Source organism: Macaca fascicularis, chromosome 12 (genome assembly GCF_037993035.2).
Source record: "Macaca fascicularis isolate 582-1 chromosome 12, T2T-MFA8v1.1".
In the NCBI taxonomy this organism is placed as follows: Eukaryota; Metazoa; Chordata; class Mammalia; order Primates; family Cercopithecidae; genus Macaca; species Macaca fascicularis.
In genome coordinates this window covers 106,867,970-106,870,785 of record NC_088386.1, presented here as the reverse complement: position 1 = coordinate 106,870,785, position 2,816 = coordinate 106,867,970, and the positions used below count along the sequence as shown (strand labels likewise).

The window sequence follows — 2,816 nt, the reverse complement described above, 5'->3', positions numbered from 1 at the left end:
ATGAGATAATAATAATATTCACTTACTCAGATGTATATTCTTTAGGAAAATCTTCCCTAAACACCGCCACCTCTCCTATGAGATCAGGACACCTGTTGTATGTTCTCATAATGCTGTACTTCTCCTTCATGGTAGTTGAAATGATTACAATACTACCTCTGATTAGAATCTGTCTTGCTACTAAAACATAACCTTCAGGTTTTGTTTGCCATCGTGTTGTCAGTAATTAGCACAAAGTATATTCAGTTAATATTTATTGAAATAAATAGATTATTTCAGAAAGAAGCAATCTTATCTCCTACAAACCACAACTATCATCTAACTCCTATTCCTAAATATACCAATTTCAAAAGGGCATTGTCTTTGTTATAGATTCCAGAGTTTAACCTTGTTAATTGGAGCAAATAAAGCAAACAAAAGTATCTAAAGCTTTAAGAGATAGAATTTTCAGTCAGCTCACTTTCTTTTCCTGTAAAATCTTTATTGGCAATTTCTGCATACCCAACTCAGAAAGGTCAAGTGCTCCTAACCCGGCTGCTTCCTAAAGGAAGACACTCTGCTTTACTGAGAAACCATTTTCAGTTCATTTAAAACACTTCCGGACAGAAAGGGAAGAAGCAGTGTAACCAGGGGGATTCACCTACTAAAAGATGTCCCTACTAAAAGGTTTCCCCGCAAGTAACAACAATTTTAGGACAAAACTATGGTAATAATATTTTAAAGGTGTAATTATATAGTGCTTTTCTACCTAGGGGTTCAAGACCTTATTACATTTGTCCTCTCAAGCAGCTTTCTAAAAATTACAAATGGCTCATCACACAAAAGCCAAGACAAAAAGCACAATATTAACATTCAGGGTCCATTTTCTTGGTTCAAGTAGATTATTCATTCTCCCATTAAACCTTCATCGTTCAAAAGATACTGACTGAAAAACCACAATTATACCTGTTTCTTAAATAAAAATAATCAGAATCTATAGCTCATTTATTCTAATAGTGATTTTATATCATTTTTATCATAGTCTCAGAATCCCGGCCAAAAAAGAAAAAAAGAGATACTCATAAAAATTATCTGGGGATTTAAGTGTATACATGTTTATATTTTTACTAATAGAAAAATTAGATTGAAATAGATAGGTAGGTAGATGTAGATATGATTAACAGATCTTTTAGAATTCGACTTTAAGGAAACTCCATGCCATAAGGCTTAGCGCAGGACAACAAGGACTTCATTTTTAATACAGTCCTTTACAGTATGGCCACTGAGAAAAGATGATAGAGAAACTCAGGGGTGTTGTTTCAATTTTCAAATGAAAAACATTAAGACTTTAAACTTCTTTTGGATCGTTCACAAAGAACGTTTTCAACACAGGTAGTACGACCCAGTCCATCTTATTTGATCTGAAATCCCCATCACTTTTTCAAAGTCAACAGTGTCCTTTGATTGTGTCACAAAAGAGATTTCAAGGAATCCCCTGTTCCTGCATCTTGGCCTTTTGTCCCATATCTTCTACTTCTAGAGACCCTAAATTTTTTTTTTTCAATTTTATGACTTTATTTGATGTATTTGACGATCAGCGATTAGTTCTCATCCACACTGACTGACTGTAGATTTTTGAAAGTGGTAACAGGTACATAGGTAACCAAAGTATAGAGCTTATTTGGTGAATCTTCATCCTCATTACGTTTTCTGGACAGAAGCACACGAATTCGGTATGGGACATTCCTTATTCCTTTGGCCCAGACAGCTTTGTTGAGCCTGGTATCAATGCGCACATCTGGAGTTCACATCTCCTTCATGGCAAATTTCCGAATCTCTTTGAGTGCCCGAGGGGCGCTTCTTGAATCCCACTCCATGGATGCGCTTGTGAATGTTGATGGTGTATTCTCGGGTCACTACCTCGTTGATGGCAGAAGGGCCCTTTTTCTTCTCGCCACCCTTCTTTGAGGGAGCCATTCTGCCGAGTCCAAGTTGGAAAGGAAGCGAGACCCTAAATATTTTATTCAATTTTTTTTTTCAGAAAATTTTACTTTTCTGTTTGAAATAAGGAGAGAAAAGATATTGTTAAGGGCAGAATTAGAAATATTTTGACTTACTACTCTCCAGGTGGAAATATTCAGTTTATTTCAGTCCTCACAATAAAGCCCTGTGCTAATATTTAAAAGTTAATATGCTGGCTCCTGAAGTCATTTTTTCCTCCACAAAATATATAACCATTCACAGTTATTTTATTACTCAAATCATCAATGCACAAAGCATCTTGTTCTTGCACAAATGAAGGAGGAAGAACATGTGGCCAAAATTGAGAAGTAGGCAAAGTTCATCTTTGTTTCCACAAGCTGTCAATTCAGCTGTCTTTTTCTGTTCTTTGGAATTCCCATCAAATATTCCTAATTATTTCCTAGTGAGCTAACAATTTCTCTACCATTAATACAGAGAAGTATACAAAATATGCCATCTTCTTTTGATTAAAATGTAGTGAAATATATTCAAAATTTTAACATTGTGTGAGCAAAGCAAGGAGTTAATCAAAGATTAGAATAAATGGATGTTTCATTTAACATTGACGAAAAGAGCAATGACGTCTAAGTGACAGCTACCGTGTTATGAACTTGATGTCCATAATAGTGAATACTTAACCATAACCATATGTGATAGGATTATCTGTACTTTGCAGATGAGAAAACTGTAATTCAGTGAAGGTAACTCAATTGCCCAAGATTACGCTGCTAGCAAATGGTGGAGTATGGTATAGTTTGATGGGAACCTAGTGTTGTGATTTCAAAGCCTTTTAGTCACTGTGTTACCCTAGATGA

General features: G+C 35.3%; 1 pseudogene; it reads right to left on the bottom strand.

Moving 5' to 3' along the window:
* Positions 1-681: 681 nt before the first annotated feature.
* LOC135966452 (large ribosomal subunit protein eL31-like) lies at positions 682-2,008 on the bottom strand (annotated as a pseudogene).
* Positions 2,009-2,816: the final 808 nt, after the last annotated feature.